This window comes from Anabrus simplex, chromosome 1, assembly GCF_040414725.1.
Source record: "Anabrus simplex isolate iqAnaSimp1 chromosome 1, ASM4041472v1, whole genome shotgun sequence".
NCBI lineage: Eukaryota > Metazoa > Arthropoda > Insecta > Orthoptera > Tettigoniidae > Anabrus > Anabrus simplex.
The window spans coordinates 240761437-240781228 of NC_090265.1; the positions used below are offsets into that span (position 1 = coordinate 240761437).

A 19792-nucleotide genomic window follows, 5' to 3' on the forward strand; every position below is an offset into this window, starting at 1 on the left:
GTCCCAGTGTATGGGTCCTACACTAGGATTACTTCATACGAGAATTGGAAAAGGTCCAAACGAAAGCTGCACGATTTGTTCTGGGTGATTTCCGACAAAAGAGTAGCATTACGAAAATGTTGCAAAGTTTGAGCTGGAAAGACTTACGAGTAATGTGACGAGCCGCTCGACTAAGCGATATGTTCCTAGCTCTCAGTGGAGAGAAGGCATTGAATGACATTAGCAGATCAATAAGTCTGAGTGGAGGAAAGATCATGATATAAAGTTGACCGTGCGGTTAGGGGCGCGCGGCTGTGAGCATGCATCCGAGAGATAGTGGGTTCGAATCCCACTGTCGGCAGCCCTGAAGATGGTTTTCCGTGGTTTCCCATTTTCATACCAGGCAAATACTGGGACTGTACCTTAAAGTTGGAATTCAAGTGGACAAACGGGGAAAAATATTCATTTATAGCTAGAGAGGCGTTAGAATAATTTGTGAAGGGAAATGTTCGACAAATTTCCAAGTTTTTTGAAATCATTTAAGAAAAGACCAGATAAACAACTGATATGGTATCTGCCATCTGGATAACAGTGCTAAATGCAGATCAACACTGATTGATAGATAGATTGATTGATTGATTGATTGATTGATTGATTGATTGATTGATTGATTGTGCGTCAAATAGTGTTGGATAATCAATATTTTTGCGATGGCTGTTGTATATTGTAGCGTGTCTGCCTCTCGCCCGAAGGCCCCGGGTTCGATTGTCGGCCAGGTCAGGGATTTTTCTCTCGACCTGAGGGCTGATTCGAGGTCCACTCAGCCTACGTGATTAGAATTGAGGAGCTATCTGACGGTGAGATAGCGGTCCCGGTCTCGAAAGCCCAGAAAAACGATCGAGAGGATGCGCCGTGCTGACCACACGGCCCCTCGTAATCTGCAGGCCTTCGGGCTGAGTACCAGTCGCTGGGCATTCCAAAGCCCTTTCAAGGGCATAAGTGCCGTGGGGTTTGTTGTATATTGTACAGTGATTATACAGTAATTATTAGGGACAGGATTTTGGTAGGTAATCCAAAAACTTGAAAAAAGAGTCATCGAAACCTTTTCCTCTAGAGTGTGGATCATCTCGGGGGAATACCACCACACACAGTATAGTCACATCGTCAAACAAAACTGTGTCCCCATTCGGTATGAAAAATGTCAGGATCGGTTTTCCATAGAGATGCCAGTAATGGCTCGCGTTAAAAATATTTCATTTCACACTGTGTCAAACTTCTAATGGTTGCTTTCTTCAAAATAATGTGGAAAGAGGAACTCCGCGGTACTACACGCTCAACTTCTACCAGCATAAAAACATACCACCAGAAATCTTCTTTCAATGCATATGAAACAGTTACTTAGATAACTGCCAGATAGTTTCACTGCATCACGTGCGCAAGTCAATATATCTGTCGACTGATTCTTGATTAATATCGACTCTTTCAGGTATGGCGTTGACTGAGCATAATGTTCTCATCTTAACATTTAAAAAAAGTAAAGACACTGACTCAACACAGCGTGAAATAAAATATTATACGTCACACGGGTGAAAGTATTTCACGAATTCGTTCCGAAATTCCGGTCGTGCCTTTTCTCAACTCAGACGTACAGTGATACAACATTTGCATATTACTATTTCACACGGAATACGACACTATCTCAAATATGTTTACAGTAAGCCAATAACTAAGACAATTGTTTCTGCAATTTTCTTTACATCGCACCGACACAGATAGGTCTTATGGCGACGATGCGATAGGAAAGGGCTAGGAGTTGTTGGAAGGAAGTGGCCGTGGCCTTCATTAAGGTACAGCCTCATGCTGACCACACGGCCCCTCGTAATCTGCCTGGTGTGAAAGTGGGAAATCACAGAAAACAATCTTCAGGGCTGCCTACAGTGGGGTTCGAACCCACTATCTCTCGAATGCAAGCTCACAACTGCGTGCCCCTAACTGCACGGCCAACTCGCGCGGTGTGTCCGAGACGTATAGTGACGTATAGGTGAGTTTCGATACTTGTCCGATAGGTATTTGTTCTGTCGGCTAGTTTAACAACGGCACTTATAAGGTCATGTAGGACAGGACGTACAGGACTGAAATAAACATGCCAGGAGTACCCATTTCTGTTTCTTACTACAGGCTCGCTACCCCTAGATTACGGGACGTCAGATAGGAACAAACCATAAAATTAATAACGTCTATTGTTTAGATTACTGACAAAGAATTGAAATAGAAGACTTGAAAGAGTAGGCTACGATATATGCGAGAAATAAGAGCACTTGGAGATGTAATAATATTAATCACTGTCCAGCTCCTTGGATGAATCGCCAGCGTCATGGCCTTCGTTTCATGGTGGTCTTGGTTTCAATTCCCGGCCGGGTCGGAGATTTTAACCGCGTCTAATTAATTCCTCTGGTGCATAGACTAGGTCCCAATAAACACCTCTTCATTTACACACAACCAACAATCAGAGAAACATGCAATAGTGAATACATTCTTTCGCATAGGGTTGGTTTCAGGAAGGACATCCAGCTGTAAAATGGAATACATTTTTAGAGACGCCGTGATGTCGGAATTTTGGTCCGCCGAAGTGAATGACACAGAGTAGTCACATTTGCCTTGACATTCAGATATTTAACAGAATGACATAAAAAGTCCATACACGTTGTCAAGTTCTGTGTTAGGTCCAGCAGATACTCTGACTGCTAGGCACAGTATCGTGTGTCTGGTAAAGAAGTTATATGCAATTGAGGAAGTTAGTCTCCAAAGGGCAAATATATATTAATGCCATTATTTTTCTTTTGACATAGTTCATCTTCTTACTACGTGGGTTAGATCCATACACTTTAGTTACCTTGTTTCTTCCTATGAAAGAACATTCCCTCTAACCCCAAACAATCAATGGAGGCTAGTACTTTAGTTTCCTTGTTTCTTCCCATGAAAGAACATTTCCTCTAATCCCAAACAACAAATGGAGGTTAGTACTGACACCATGCGTAAGAACGAAGATAGCTCACCCCCATCGTGTAGAGACACCCCGAGTGCTAAAGAGATTAAAATACAAGTAGGCTAGAAAACTGTGGCTGTAAAAAGGACTATGTGGTTTTTTTAAACAAAACTCAACTGAGTTTAAATTTACGTGGAGAAAACGCATGTTTCTTTCGGTAGCAACCTTGAAGCTTTCTGGCGATCAACCGCTGAAATAATGAATGAAGTATTATTCTTCAGATGAGGGAGGACAATACTGTTTTGTAAATCTTGGTTACGGACCAAATAGAGAACAGAAACAGTCCTGATTTTTAAAATGTCCTTACACCATGCCTTTGCTGGCAGGACCTAGTGTTTACAGTGCACTATGTCTTCTGGTATGGGCTAAAGCAATTTAGTTACTTTCATTGATCTGTCTCAGTCTTACCCTTGACTTAGACAATACGAAAGTGACTGAGGTATGAGCGATGCTAGTAATGCCATTCCTTGTGCAGCCAGTCCCTGCTATGAATGGTGTGAAAATGTTGCTCATAGGGTCGGTTGGTGCATGCACTTCAGTGGGCTTGGCAGACTGATATGTAATAGCAACTTCTGGCTCGGTGAGGAAAGCAACGGGAAACTACCTCACTTCTCATTTCCCTAGTACGCCTCTTCAGTGATGCCTAGGCCATCTATGACAGCTGATGGCAGAGCTGTTGAGGATCCAACCAGCCTTAGGGTTGAAGACAACATACATACATACATACATACATACATACATACATACATACATACATACATACATACATACATACATACATACATACATACATACATACATACATACATACATTCCAGTAAGTAGAGGATATTGGTGATCTTTTGAAATGTGTAGCCTACCGCCCATTCAGTGTGTTTTCTCACAAAACTGAGGAAGCTCAGGTAGAAAATGTCAGGAATAAAGAAAATTTCTTTGACGAACACGGTAATGTATAGATTTGGTAATATGGGTACAGGTGATCGATAACATTTATGCTAGAATTTTTACTAAGCTGATAGGAATAATCAGTATTATTTTAGGTGCTAAAAGTTGGACATTTATACTGTACAACAATAATTTTCCTCCTTTCTTATGTGCAAATAAGTTTCAGCGCAGCAGTGGTCTAACAAGCCGTCTGACTGTAGTCTCCATCGGTCTTTCCTGGAAGGAACTAATAAGTCAGCTAGGAGCTCCCAGTCAGATGGCATAGAGAAGGCCTCTTCCCTCTGTTGCTATCTTCGTCTTGTTTCTCATTGATCTTCTGGATGGCGTAGCCAGAATTCCGGCCGCTGCTCGAAAAGTCTGGAATTTCATCACCGGGAATATAAAGCAGGGCTCACCGCGAACAAAGAGTTGGTATGGTGGGTGTACCACCGGAGTCAATGTCAGAGTATCATAATGTTGGAGTGCTGTTGGAATACGAAGTGGAGTACTGTGTGTGTACTGCCGTGCAGTACCGAGTACTGTGTGTTCACCGACATGGAATCAGTGTGTGGAACAACTGGTTAGAGTAGAGTTGGGGCAATGTTAACTGCCGTTGTTATGAGGAGTACTGTAGTTTTGGTTCTATCTATCGAAGTTTTCATTCCCCACCCTGAAGGGGTGGGGCGGGCCACCTAGAGGGTGTCGCCCTCTCTCTGGCCAGGAGAGTTGACGGGGTTGAGGAGGGGTATTAGAAGAAGGAGATGGGAGTAGGTGATGTAATTAAAGAGTGGAGGTGGAGAAGTGGGGGTAAGTATACTGTGTTTGATTGAGATTGGATACAATACATGAATAGACAGGCCAGCGATGCTATGTAGCGAAGGTTTAGACAAGGTGGGAGGGAAATAGGTGAAGTGCAAAGCTATGATAGAAGGAGGAGAAGTTAACAAGAGAAGTGAGGACAAGTCGAATGATGTCAAAGGAAGGTGGTGGTGGTGAAAAATAACCGGGTGGAGGTGGGGGTGGATAAGAGCGAAGATATGGACTAGGTGGTTGGGGAGGTGGGGCAGGCCGGGGACGGCTACGAGATGTGGTAGGACGAGGCGAAGTTTGGGGAGGTGAACGAGATGGTTCGATCCGATGGTGGCGGCCGTTGAGGTGTATCCCGGTGGCGATGAGTCGTGCGGCGTCGTCAGAAGTTGGAAGGAGAAGTCTGACTAAATATGTTGGACCGTCGGCGTTGTACATGCGGAAAGCTCTTCGCACGGGTAGTCCTGCCTGGCGGAGTTCCTGGGCGATGACTGCAGATGGTATGCTAGGCTCTACACCGCAAACCACGCAGCTATAGGTGTTAGCATAGGCAGAAGGCGGTGGTATCGGTGGAAGATGTACCATGTTTCCAGGAGCATCTGTAGTAGAATTTCCCTCGGCAGGTGACTGAAGAGATGCGCTCTGCGGATGTGTTAGATCAGGGTTGGGAGGGAAGGGAAGAGTAGACGTCATAAGAGGGAAGGAATGAGACGTGACAGTAGTAGTAATAGGCAGGTGGGCTGAAGTGGTAATGGTGGTGGTAGTAGTGGTGGTAGTGGCAGGGGTGGTGTAAATGGAAGACGAAGGTTGTGGTGATGAGGTGGAGGAAGAGAGCGTGGTTACGGCGATCAGAGCGGCTGTTGTAGGCTGAGAGGGTTCGTCGTCCTGTAGCTGGAGCTGGACTTGAATATCCTCTGGAGTGGGTTCCGCTGGATAAAGATGACCACGAATACGGGCTCCAGTCTTGTAGATGGTGGAGAGGTCTGCTGGAGAGTGAAAATACACAAGTATATCTGGTGCTGGTTGAGACCCTTCGTAGAGCCTGGAGACAGAATAGGCGCCGGTGGGATGAAGTTCAGTAAGGAGGTCATCTTCAGAAAGTACAACGGGAACGTCGTGAAGAACACAGGTGAACAGCATGATGGGAAGGTCGACCTCCAACTTGGTGCCAGCCTATGTGCTTTATTGTCTCGGCGGGGTGCTAAAATAACGATGAGCAGTCACCCGGCCGAAAAAAAAGATACGTTCCTCCGGAGTCTGGAGAGTCCTGAGATTTATTCGTTTTGAAGGGAAACCAGAGCTCTGAGTTTTTGGTTATCACTGCTGAGTTGCTGCTGTTTTGTGACTGCTGTTTATTTACAGGTGTTGAGTAGTTAACCGCATGGAAAAGTCATGCTGACTGAATTAACTGAGATTACTGTAGTGACTGTGTGAGTTACTGGAGTGATTTGCCGACAGACTGGGTGTTCTAATCTGTCTTCGTGCAGCTGTTGTTTGGAGCAAATGAGTGTGCGAAGCAAAGTGAAAGTGAGGTCCGTCAATCAGGATTATAGCCCGTCACAGGTAACACCACGAGCCGGACTACGTGCTGTGTGAGCATCAGAGACTTTTAAATAGGCAGCAATTAGGGAACTGTTGTCGTTTATTCTCAAATATAATTGTGTGCGCACTGTGATATCTAGAATCATATGAGATCGATAAAACAGACAGTGTTACATTCGTAAGTGTTTTGTAAGATCGTCATAAAAATTATAATTTATCAATAACTTCTTAATAACAGGCTCTCTAATTAAGTTGGCCAGGCATCTTAAAATACACCATTACCAGAAACCCTGAGTTTCTTACAGTACCAGAAAAAGAACATGTAAAATATCTTGTTATTTTTCTTTTTTAATTAAGTGACTTAGACATTGTAATGACACCCACAATTTATATCACAGACCAACATCAGTTAAAGTTCTACACCATGTGGGCAGAACGGAATTGGCCGCTCTACAAATTACGAGCACAGCATCGAGACATGCATTAAAGAAAACAATGCATTAACCTCACGACCTACTCGACGGATGTTTAAAATGAGGTGAAATTTAATGCGCTGACCTTGAATTTTATGCTGGTTGGCTGGCTATTGTATTGTGCACTGTAAATAAAATTATGTACCTCTTCGCTGAAGGCACGTACAAAAGCATTATGGCAGCACCAAGACACACAGTGAAGAACATTAAATAGGCTACATTTGCTTTAGAATAACATGCTATACTTTATCAAATTATTACTCAATCCCGAGTAGTCAGTTTCCTTAGAGATGCACTTAGTTTTGGAGCATTTCTATATCAATTATCTTGACCTGATGCTTCTCATGAATTCTACCAGTCTTGGTGGTACTGATGCTTGTTATTTTAAGGAGAACCACTTCATCTTTAATCAGAACAAAATGGAAGAGTATGAACTAATGAGTGCATCGGCAAAAGAAGAGGAAGACGGCGAAGGGTTGAAAAAAGAAACTCTATGTCTCGCACACCATAATCATCAGCATTGATTGAGAACATGAGTAGACCTAGGAGGGTCAAATAGGAAATATTAAAGTGAAAGAACTGGCACAAGTAAGTGGGAGCTATGTCAGACTCAGCTAGTGGACCTCAGGTCATCAATCCACGCTCCCCACTAGAAAGGATTCCTTAGATCTCACAAATCTAATATCTTCGGGGTCACAAGAGAATGAGAGTTGACCAAAGGAGGTCGGATAAAACCGAAGCAGCTGTCATATGAAAGAGGAATCTATGTAACAAACTCAAACTCACCCATATAGAGTACCTGGTGGATACCCCTTAATCGACTTTACGTCGCACCGACACAGATATGTTTTATGGCAACGATGGGATAGGAAAGGGCTAGGAGTGGGAAGGAAACGGCCGTGGCCTAAAGGTACAGCCCCAGCATCTGCCTTGTGTGAAAATGGGAAACCAGGGAAAATCATCTTCAGGGCTGCCGACAGTGGGGTTCGAACCCACTATCTCCCGAATGTGAGTTCACAGGTGCGCGACCCTAACTGCACGGCCACTTGCTCGGTATTATTATTATTATTATTATTATTATTATTATTATTATTATTATTTTGTTCCGACGAATAAAACGTGGAACTCTAATTAAAAAACAGCTACTTTCACAACATTTCAGAAATAAATGTTACATGTTTACATAGCAGAGCCATTGATCGTGGGTGATGGCTGGTCAGTCCCAGCTGCAGCTCTCTTTCTTTTTCACTTTCAACCAACGTATGGTAATGACAAACAGGACCGCCAATCATTACATCCACAGGCTCTATTAACTAACCTGCCGGATTGGTGATATTTAGGGCAACAGAGTATGTCAAATACAAACAAGAGATACCTCTCATAATATTACTGTTAGAAATATCGGGGCGCATGCTAAAGTTCGGTTGTTTTAAAAATAATAGAGACGCAAGGTGTTGCTAGGAGACAGCGAAGAGGACTTATATTATTACATATCACACAGAGTAAACGCAGACTGCAGAATCAGAAAATAAACCCTAAGGAAACCCAGTTCACTCTCAGGAATAAGACTTTGGCTGCGGTTACAGAACACCTCGCTACAACTAGCATTTTAATATGCCGGTAGCTAGCAGACGCTTTCGTGCTTGTTCTCGAAAGTAGACTGGATGCCACTGAGAGAATTTTTTACAAGCAATCGAATTCTCTGTAGTGAAGGGTTATTTTATATGAAAATAGTTTTCTGAAACCGATATATTTACATAGACGAAGGTGTTCAGTGCAACCATTTCATGAAAATCGATGTGAACTTTGAATTCCTTCATCTGCAGAGAATGCATAAAGACGGGGAACAAATACTTCTCGAGTATTATCGAATGAGGCCAGTTTTATATATATATTTGCTATTTGTTTCACGTCGCACCGACACAGATAGGTCTTATGGCGACGATGGGATAGGAAAGGCCTAGGAATGGGAAGGAAGTGGCCGTGGCCTTAATTAAGGTACACCGAGCTCGATAGCTGCAGTCGCTTAAGTGCGGCCAGTATCCAGTATTCGGGAGATAGTAGGTTCGAACCCCACTGTCGGCAGCCCCGAAGATGGTTTTCCGTGGTTTCCCATTTTCACACCAGGCAAATGCTGGGGCTGTACCTTAATTAAGTCCACGGCCGCTTCCTTCCAAGTCCTAGCCCTTTCCTGTCCCATCGTCGCCATAAGACATATCTGTGTCGGTGCGACGTAAAGCCAATAGCAAAAAAAAATAATTAAGGTACAGCCCCAGCATTTGCCTGGTGTGAAAATGGGAAACCACGGAAAACCATCTTCAGGGCTGCCGACAGTGGGGTTCGTACCCACTATCTCCCGGATGCAAGCTCACAGCTGCGCTGCCCTAACCACTCGGCCAACACGCCCGGTCAGTTACATTTTACTATACTTTAGATAATGTAAGGGACCTTATTAGAAGGCGCAGAAAAATATTCCATTTCAGCAGAAGAGAAACTTGCAGTAACACTGAGGTAAGAGAATTGATGCAATTAACATATTTTAGAATGTAATAATATTTTATTTTCTATATTTTCTTTCATATTTATATATAATTCTTTTAAAATGTTAAAATCTGAGTGGAAAAGAATTAAATCAAATTGTCTTCGTTTATTAATTTTTCGCACTCCATGTTACGATTCTGCTGATATGCTTCAACTGGCTCTAGGGAACCGACAGTGGACCGTTTCCATAGGGTCGCGCGTGATAAAGTGAAAATTTCATACGCTTCAACACTGAGCAATGTTTATAAATGGTAGTGCTAGCTGGCGCTAGCTCACGCATGTAACCACTAGTTCTTCCGTAACCGCAGCCTTAAAATAAGGATTCACCACTACAAGTAGGCCTATCTGGCGTGTTATCTCTACTAGCATTGGGACTGCGTTCAAAGAATACGGCTCCGCATTGAACGGGCGAGAAGCTTCTACTCAGCAACCAACGCCTATGTTTTTCCACCATAGAACGGAAGGATTGATACATTCAGGCTTTATTCAAGAGGACTTGAGGCGTTTGAAATTTGGGTGTACTGCATATATCATGGGCGGACAGAATGCGGAATTTCGAGGTGTGGGATCGTCAGGGAATAATTACAGTAAGCATGTTGACCGTCCAACCAATAGTGGAAGCTAGACTACGATTGATTATGATTGCAGTCTAAAGGGACCTAACAACTAGGTCATCGGCCCAAAGCTGGAATATTTCAGCCATATAATACGGAGTGAGAAGTACAGAATCCTGTAACTTGTCGGACAACGACGGACAGAAAGACGCAGGAGACCTGGTAGAGTACGAGCATAGTAGCTGAAGAATCTCATGGATTTCTACGGCTGGAACTCTGTATTCCTGTACTGCGCCACTGCATGCAAAATCAAGATCGCAATGTTGATGACTGATCGTAGCTAGAAGATTGCACTTGAAGCAGAATTAGAAAAAGAAGAGACATAATACCATTCTGAATGGAAGAGCAAGACAATTTCAAAAGAAACAGAATGCAATAAATTTAACGGAAATATAAAAGTAATAATGATGTTATTGGCTTTATGTACCACTAACTACTTTACCGGTTTTCGAAGACGCCGAGGTGCCGGAATTTAGTCCCACAGGAGTTCTCTTACGTGCCAGTGAATTTACGGACACGAGGCTGACGTATCTGAGCACCTTCAAATACCACCGGACTGAGCCAGGATTGAATCTGCCACGTTGGGGTCAGAAGACCAGCGCCTCAACCGTTCTGAGTCACTCAGTCCGGCAATTTAAAAGTATACCCCTATGCAAATCCCCATGACTGCATTATGTCCAGTTCGCGATTCGCAAACTATGTGGACTAGTAAGGAATAATCAGCGTCAAACATCGGAAATTTCAACCCGTGCTATGACCTATCGTAGAAAAGAATATTTCTTGGCTTGCTCTTTAATGTACTTTGACCGTACAAAACAGAAAACATATGTTGAGCGCCAGGAAGACAAACATCCAATTGTTGAACATAATTTGAATATGGCCGATGATTCGGGATTTCAATTCCTATCTGAAAACGTTCTTGAAAACTGGATAATGAGAGAGTAAGAACAGCGGAAATATCTAATCTACAGTTTATGGCAAAATAAAAGCACGATATTCACTGCATCAAATTTATCGCTAGGGTATCTGTGGCTTAAAAACCACGTTTTAAAATACAAAGTGTGTCTCAAAAGGGGCGGTGAATGGATGGATTTCGCAATAGCTACGTGTGGTAACTGTGTGCATGCACATGTGAGTAGACGGATATCTCCAGAAACGCCACTTAGGGTTGAACACACGGAGCTGAATCAGGTTAGTCTAGTGCCGCCAATCGAACGTAGTGCGTGTCAAGACTCGTAGCGCACCGGAGCAACGCATAAGCATAACATTTTGTTACAGATTGGGAAAACGACGATGGAAACGCATGCGATGTTGGTGCAAGTGTATGGAACAGAAGCCGTATGGAAAAAAAGTGTTTACGCCAGGTTCTAACACTTTCTGGGTGGACAGGAAACTAGATGATACGCCACGGATCTGGTGCCTGCAGAATAGTTTTTTTGTTTCTTTCCGCGAAACAAGGGAAAGCTGAAAGGCACACAATGTGCTGGCATACAGTACATCCAAAGACAAGTGATATCAGTGCCTATCTTTTGTTTTCTAGAAGCTGCTTTACGTTGCCCCGACACAGATGGGCCTTGTGGCGACGATGGGGCAGGAAAGTGCTAGGGTTGGGAAGGAAGCGGCCGTGGCCTATTAATGTTATTGTTTCTACGTCCCACTAACTACTTTTTGACGGTATTCGGAGACGCCGAGGTGCCGAAATTTGGTCCACAGGAGCTCTTGTACGTCCCCGTAAATATACCGACACTAGGCAAACGTATTTGAGCACCTTCAAATACCATCGGACTGAGCCAGGATCGAACCACCAAGTTGGGGTCAGAAGGCCAGCGCCTAAACAGCCTGAGCCACTCAGCCCGCCTACTACACTAAGCTACAAACATTAGTCGTGATAGGCAGTGCTAAGCTCTCTGAAACAGATGCGTGTTCATTATTAAACTGTTCATTATGCAGTTAAAATCCACAGCCTGTTTCCAGTCATTCGAACGGGTCAGGAATGGAATGAAGCCCCATCTCGCGGCGAGGATAGGAACTGTGCCGGCTGCCGAAGCCTGTCGCACTCCTCTGGGGCAATGATTAATGAATGACAGGTGAAATGAAATGATAATGGAGAGAATGGAGGGAAAACCGGAGTACCCGAAGAAAAACCTGTCCCGCCTCCGCGTTGTCCAGCACAAATCTCACATGGAGTGACCGGGATTTGAACCACGGAACCAGCGGTGAGAGGCCGGTGGGCTGCCGCCTGAGCCACGGAGGCTATCATTATGCAGTAATTACCGTAAATGTGAAACTAAAGTACAATGGCCCAACCACTTTGAAATATCACTACAGCACCGAAATTCGAAAGAGTCATCGCGGACGGAAGAGACATTTATTGACAGGGCTTGAGGTTGAGATAGGCGCATGCGCAGCAGCTATGCTTACTATCTCATCCCTCAACCGGCGTTTACGTCAGACGACCACAGTACATGTTGCTAAAAGTGTACTGTGGCTAGTGGAAAGTACTTTGAAGGCAACTTTGTAAGTTCTGGTTTCTTTGTGTTATGGTTTCTTTCAGCGAGCGCGTTTTCAAGACGCAACTTGTACTTGTAGTGAATGAATTGAGTTTTATTAAAGTAGCCTTACTCCGCCTCTATTTCTTCATGTATACAGTATTTTTGCATACGTAATACAGTCATTAAGTTTTGAGACTTGACGCCTGGAGGATAGGCACCCACACGACTAGTATGTTGCACACGATGCCGCATTATACGGCGTACACCTACACAGAACCACATCCACTCTCAAAATAGTCACCGTTGGCCGTCATGCACATTTGCCAACGTTGGTATAGATGGTAGAAGCACCGCTGAAGGGAAACACCATGTTTCGTCTCCAGTTATTATCCGGTAGAGAAACATCGGATCATCGTCGTCACTACTCATGAGGACACCACAAATCGTCACGCGATTATCACGTTGGTATTGCTACAGGATTCGTGGCACTCTGTGCTGGGTAACAAGACATGTTGAGGTCATCCGTCAGAATTTTGTGGCAAGTAAAGTACCATGGCTGACCCCTATTGCTGCTGCGAGATCGTCTAACGATTGGGAGTGGTTAGCGCGCACCAACGTTGGAACTTCTTGGATCTTGCGTTCCGTTGGAACTTTTTGTGGCCCACTAGTATGCACACCATCTTCCAAACTGTCCCGTCCTTGCACAAAACGTCGGTGGCACCTAAACACAACACTGAGACTCAATGCGTCCTCACCGTAAACCTGCCGCATTTCAAACGTTTCGGCAGGGTTTTGCCTAATTTCTGGCAGAACTTGGATGTTTGCTCGTTGCTCAAACTGACATGTCAAGGTCCGACTGGCGCATTCAAATCACCGTCACAACAACGACCGTATGTCTGCTTCCAGTGCATGCACTCAACGGTCTCTTGTAGCGACGAGAGACTAACTGACATGGTGCTATACCACGGCACCACCTATGTGCTATAGTTCACCACAGAGCCATCATGCGGTCAGTCTCAGAACTTAATGACTGTACTACGTATATCTCTTATCAAATAGTGTTGGCTACTGAATGCATGATTCGAAGCAGTGTATCGATTCATTCAAGTGTTCGAGTGAATCGATTCACAGGAACGGCGAGCTCACGGCACACGATTCAGCTTACTCCCAGCGGACAGTGCTGAGTGGCACACTCACTGGACGTTGACGGGGAGCTGAGCTTCCGCTGCAGCGAGACAGTGAATCATGGCACATCGAAAGAATCGTGAACGAGCGCGGCTCAGTGAGACACATGATATACACGGCTCCTTATTGGCTCACTGGACACGCGGAGAGCCGAGCTTCCGCTGCAGCGAGACAGTGAATCATGGCACATCGAAAGAAACGTGAACGAGCGCGGCTCAGTGTGACACATGATACACACGGCTCCTTATCGGCTCACTGCAGCGAGACATACAGTGAGCCATGCTATAATGGCCTCTCGAGCTCAGCTCATTTGAAAATAGTACCCATTTGCATTCACTGTCCTCTTCTTACAGTGAGGTTTGAATAATAGATGGATTTATTTGCAGTGTTAAAAAGGTAGTCACAATATAATTCTGAAGTAGCTAGTAAGTAGGTAGGCTATTAGGTTATACTATTTATTAGTTTAATGAAGCTTAGTATTATAACTTAGTTGACATTTGACAATTAAACTCGACTCTAGCCTGCCCTATGACTATGAGTCATGCTCATGAGCACTCAGAAGTACCTGCTTTTTATTGGGAAGGACGGCTCAGTATTCTCTTAGTTCATATGTCACATCGTTGCACAAGACTTCAATCATATGTGGACAGACGCAATAACAGTATGTTGAATCAGAAAACCAGCGGGCTACTGTACATCTCGGGTAACCTATACAAAATATGACGATTTAAAAAATCCCCAGCTGATAGAAAAATACTTTTAAAAAAATGACTGAGCGAGTTGTCGTGCGGTTAATATCGCGTGGCTATGCGCTTGCATTCGGGGAATGGTGGGTTCGAATCCCACCGTCGGCAGCCGTTAAGATGCTTTTTCCATAGTTTCCCCATTTTCACACCAGGAAATACTGGGACTGTACCTTAATTCAGGCCATGGCTGCTACCTTCCTAATCCTAACCTTTCCCACCCTGCGTCGCCGGAAACCTTCGATGTATTAGAGTAACTAGCATTTTTCTAAGAAAGGAGTTCATAGTATGAACTGCTGCTGTCTTACCAGCACATACTACACAGATGCAGTACGAGCGGTGACCAATGAGCCGTGAATCGGATCACTGTATCGATTCAGTAACGTGAACGGAATCAAATGAATCGATTCAGTAAAATGAATCGAATGTCCCATCACTATTGTCAAAGGCCAAAGCAAACTGTAGCTTCCACTTAAATCTCAGTCTCATTTTATGGCTGCGAAAGTAGAGAAGCTGCTGAGTAAGACATTCGCAGCACGACCAGTATAGCTGGATGAAATCGTTGTATTCTGAACGTCTTCACATACGTGAAGGCTACAATGTTGTGATCATAGTACGAGAATAATGAGGTGGTTTCACATAGCCTTCCTTATTTTCATGCCGTTGACTATGAGGTAGTACTACTTCCGCCATCAGGGGCGATTTCTCACCCACTGGACAAGAAACTACCCAGACTTTGGCGAACCATGGCTGTTCGCTTATGCCGGTAAGCATTCGGCTTCACTTGTATAACCCCACACCCTATCACGGGAAATAGACACCATAGTATCGTGCATTTCAGTGACATTTCCTCCAGAGCAGGTTCACTGTCCATCCTGAAAAAGCTTCTCTGCTCGAAGCCGTTGGCTCTTCCAGGGTATCAGGTTATTTTCCGCCGCCAAACACTCGGTGCTGAGACATTTAATTTTATTTTTGAATGTTTTATTTATTCGAAAGTTCATTTTCCTGGCGCCCAATGCTTATTTTATGTTATGTTATGTGCAGTCACAAAATGCAAATACGAGGAGTTTCCGTGAGAGCGTGAAAAATTTTAACAGGACATAGAGAATGCTCCACTGAACAATTAGAGGTAGGGTACCTGGGGTCTGACAAGCCAGCTTAAGGAGATAATAGGAACGCTGTGTACTTTTTTATTTACAATAGTTACAGTTAACTGCAAATGCTATTACTGACACAATGAATGTACCATTTGCACTGTATCTTACAAAATGTGATGAAACTAACGGCCATCAACCTCAATGCAAGCAACACCCTGTATAATATGACCTCTGAGATACTATAGACCTAATATCTAATTACATTTCATGTTAAATCCATGCTAACCGGCAGACAGATTAAGAAGACAGATACATCTCTTATTATTCTCTATATTCAAAGCACTCGACGACATGGAAATTGCAAGACGTTGATGGTGGAAGAAAGGGCTGGTTCAATCCAATTTGCGCTGTTGCCAGGGCGGCGCGTGTCACACAGAGCTGGCTGTAACCTCGTTAACACACTCCTATTTAATTAGATTCCAACTTCTCCATAGAGAGCGGGACTGTCGAAACTTCAGCATTCTGCAGCACTTGTTGCTCTGAGTAATGCGATCAAGAACATTACCCCCAAAGTTCGGACATCGCGAATTACAGGGCTCTCTACAGCTGGAATGTCAAATGTCCGCGCCATTCACCGTGCTTCACGACAAATCTCTCTATAACTGAGCAACTGCCCACAAAATCAGCTCCCATACATTCCTTATAGGCTAGTACAATGGAACGCTCTCGCTAAACGCCATAATGACCTATCTAGCTGCTACATTCGACCAGTCAGCATTTATAATAATAATAATAATAATAATAATAATAATAATAATAATAATAATAATAATAATCGTGCTACTGAGTGACTTGGCCGTGCAGTTAGAGTCTTGTAGCTGTGAGCTCGCAATCGGGATGGAGTGGGTTTGAAACCGACCGTCGGCAGCCCTGAAGATAGTTTTCCCTGGTTTCCCATTTTCATACTAGGAAATTGCTGAGGCTGTACCTTAAATTAGGCCACGGCCGCTTCTTTCCCACGCCTAGCTCTTCCCTATCCCATCGTCGTCATAAGACCTACCTGTGTCGGTGCGACGTAAAGCAAAATTGCACAAAATAACCGTGCTATAAATTATCCAAGCGATATCAGGTATTAGAAGTAACTATGTTTTTAGCACTTACATACACTAAAGGATTTACACCGTAAGGTTTTCTGTAAATTAAATCTTGATACTATGAGGAATTAATCTGTAGTGCATAAAATTTGTATGTTATTTTCTATAATACCTTTTACGTAGCATTTATCAACAGGACCAGTATTAACGGAGATATTTGAGAATTTAGTTTTATGCCTTCTCCTAAACATTCGGGGCACAAGTGCGCCTGGATGTTCTGAACGGTGTCCCACTCCCAATAAGTCTTGTTACAACAGAACTTTGTGGCTCAGTGAGGAAAACAATGGGGAAAACAATGGAAAATACTTCATTTTTCGTTTCGCTTTACGTTGCACCGACAAAGGTAGGTCTTATGGCGACGAAAGTACTATAGAAAAAGATTGAAAAAAAGCGACTGTAACCTTAATTAAGGTACAGCCCCAGCATTTGCCTGGTGTGAGAATGGGAAACCGAAGTAAACTATCTTCAGGGCGGTCGACAGTGGGATCCGAACCCACTATCTCCAGAACGCAAGCTCACAGTAGCGCTCCCCTACATGCACGGCCAACTCGTTCGATAAAATTACTTCACTCATCATGCATTCCACTCCTCATATGGCACCGCCATCGAAATTTATGGCTTCCGTAAAATCGCATAACCTTTCATGGTGTTATCTGAGTATCTAACCAGCCTTTGGGTTAAAGGCTTAACAAAAAGAAGATATACTTATCTACGGAGAGAGTGGACGTTTTAGAATGTAGCGTGCAGGATCTAGTGAAACATTGGGAGCTAGAGAGCCAACCTGGCCACGGCCTGCAAGCCCGATAAAAGTCTTCCATATCCACTGAGACGCTAATCGTGAAAGCCTAAGTTGTTAAATTATACAAGATTCCAACTATAAACATTGTGAAGGGATGCTTGAAATCTGTTAATTCTAATTTGGATTGCTGAACCAGAGTGCGAACAAGGACCCTGCGGATAGCAATAAAAATCTCTGGCCAAGGCTGGACGTAGAAGTCGTTAGGCCGTCACGCGAGGCTGTCATCAGGTAGGTCTGGCAGCTGCTCTCCCTACCATTACGGCGACTATTCATTAAGATTTGATCTCTGCCAGACCTCGTTCAGACGTGGTCATGTTAACATGCTTTCTTTATGATTCAGTCGCTAGGACGCTAATCAGCGCGTTCAAAGTCCTTCTGTCGCCAGACATTAGAAAATAATATGGGACTAATATGACGCATTACTGCCAGCGCAAGCAGAGAGAGTGATCCAGGATTCGTTCCCAGTACTAGCATAGAATATGAAAATTGTTGTTTTTGTATAGTTTGGGCCAGTGATCCTTACAAAAATCCACAGATCTAGCCCTTCAAGCAAGCAACTCATAGCTGAAATCATCTTAGGGATATAAGTTACGAGTTTTAGGCAAACAAAATATAATGAAGTATGAGAATGTATTCTTTATTTGTTCCTAAAAATTACAATCATTTTCTTAATCATCGTTATCCGGTCGATCAGATTATAAGTTTATCTTCTTCTACCACTACTAGTGCGAGTCAATACATTGTTCTACTTAAGCCCCTTTACGAACGTTAATGTGAGGCAATGCAGTTTCACTTAAGCCCTTGATTCGGCGTGGACATTAAAAAAAAAAAAAAAACGGCTGAGGGCATTGGACCAAGGAACACATTACAAGAAGAATTATGTAAATAAGTTAATTCGGCTAGGACTTGTATCAAAAAGAAAAAGACCGAGCTCGATAGCTGCAGTCGCTTAACTGCGGCCAGTATCCAGTATTCGGGAGATAGTAGGTTCGAACCCCACTGTCGACAGCCCTGAAGATGGTTTTCCGTGGTTTCCCATTTTCACACCAGGCAAATGCTGGGGCTGTATCTTAATTAAGGCCACGGCCGCTTCCCTCCCACTTCCAGCCCCTTCCTATCCCTTAATCGCCATAACACCTATCTGTGTCGTTGCGACGTAATGCAACTTGTAAAAAAAAAAAAAAAAAAAAAAAAGGCTGTTTTTCCGGAACTGAATTTAGGCCGGAAATATGTTTTTGTTAATTTCCATAGAGCTATCAAATACTCACAATTTGAAACCTCTCTGGGGCCCTTTAGCCCTTCAACTTTCGGTACAATTGAGATTTTTTAAATTTTACATTTTTCGTACTATGGGGACCCCCTACTTTGCTAAGAAATGTTTTCAATATTAAGACATGAACTTTTTAAAAGTAAAATAATCTCTAGGCAGCACGTACGACGACAGTGTTCAATATCTCATTTGAAAGAGGATGGACGTTCGTATCCCGGCCCAAGAGTTTGTCCTCAGTGACACAATAGTGCTGCTATCTTGAGGTACCAAAACCTCCGTAGCACGCGCCTGTCAATTAACTGTGGACTCTCGTGTGGTAGTACATTGTGTCATACGTCGTTTGATTCATCTCAGTGGATTCTACACGTATAAATAAAATAGAGAACTTTTGAGTAAATTGAGTTGCGAAGAAGTTGGAAAAATGTCTGTCATTCCTAAAATGTCACAAAATATGGACGATAATGATAACTATCGAAAGAATAGAGAGGCTTATCATAATTATAAAAAGTTCAGAATCATAAACAAAAGGCTTATCGGAAGCGGCTCATATTTAAGGCGGCCAATCGTGGTGAGCAAGTACCGCGCTGCTGTAGCGCCAGCCGAAGGCATCTACTGGTCCAGTGGTGTAAAAACCCGGCTGAGTAGCTCAGACGGTAGAGCGCTGGCCTTCTGAGTCCAACTCGGCAGGTTCGATCCTGGCTCAGTCCGGTAGTATTCGAAAGTGCTCAAATACGTTAGCCTCATGTCGGCCAGATTTACTGGCACGTTAAAGAATTCCAACGGGACAAAATTCCGGTACCTCTACGTCTCCGATAACCGAAAAAGTAGTACTGGGACGAAAAATCAATAACATTAGAGGTAAAAATGATTTGGAAGTCATGGTCTTGCTAAGAATGAAAGAAAATATCAAGAATAAAATTTCTAAATCGGTACTAACCAGATACTTCATTCCGACAATACCTACCACTCGGTATGTATTTTCCGTCAAAGTTTAGGTCTGCGATACCGATTAGCCCCATTTGACTTTTTCATTTAATGTCGCGTTAACGCAGAGGGGTGGGAAAGAGCTAGGATCAGGAACGAAACACCTGTGGCCTCAATAGAATGGTTTTACATAAAAGAGAAC

At 43.5% G+C, this 19792-nt stretch overlaps 1 protein-coding gene across 2 annotated transcripts in view; it reads right to left on the reverse strand.

The window, feature by feature from the left end:
* LOC136886300 (uncharacterized) overlaps nt 1–19792 on the reverse strand; it is a 697376-nt gene that overhangs the window by 240489 nt on the left and 437095 nt on the right. The gene's annotated exons all lie outside the window — the stretch shown is intronic.